The sequence below is a fragment of the Octopus bimaculoides genome, chromosome 3 (assembly GCF_001194135.2).
Source record: "Octopus bimaculoides isolate UCB-OBI-ISO-001 chromosome 3, ASM119413v2, whole genome shotgun sequence".
In the NCBI taxonomy this organism is placed as follows: Eukaryota; Metazoa; Mollusca; class Cephalopoda; order Octopoda; family Octopodidae; genus Octopus; species Octopus bimaculoides.
In genome coordinates this window covers 3,688,391-3,688,814 of record NC_068983.1, presented here as the reverse complement: position 1 = coordinate 3,688,814, position 424 = coordinate 3,688,391, and the positions used below count along the sequence as shown (strand labels likewise).

The 424-nt window shown below is 34.7% G+C and overlaps 1 protein-coding gene across 5 annotated transcripts in view; it reads right to left on the bottom strand.

Moving 5' to 3' along the window:
• LOC106883744 (zinc finger protein Pegasus) overlaps positions 1 to 424 on the bottom strand; it is a 103,549-nt gene that overhangs the window by 9,016 nt on the left and 94,109 nt on the right. The window lies entirely within an intron of this gene.

The window sequence follows — 424 nt, the reverse complement described above, 5'->3', positions numbered from 1 at the left end:
ATACACACGTGTGTCTTTGTAAATATGTTTGTATACATTTATGTATGTGTGTGTTTGTAAGAGACAGAGTGTGAGTGAGTCAAGGTGTGTGTGTGCGTGTGTATGTGTGTGAGACAGAGTGAGAGAGCAGTGTGTATGTAGTATTTACTCTCTCTCTATCTCTCATACACACGAACACACAAAATAGAAAGTGAAGTTTTTTGCGGTTGTTACGTCAATACCGGAAGTTGACGTTGAGGAACCTTTTTAAAGAAGTGAATCTTAAATATAAAGCAATATTATTTTTTTTTAATTAAAAAAATCAAATGAAGAGCCTAAGATTTATCCAAGGTCAAATTATTCATGCATTACAAGTATGGAAGCATTTGGTGAAGTCGATTTCACGCGAAAAGCGATTACACACGCATCTCTGTTTTATATATAG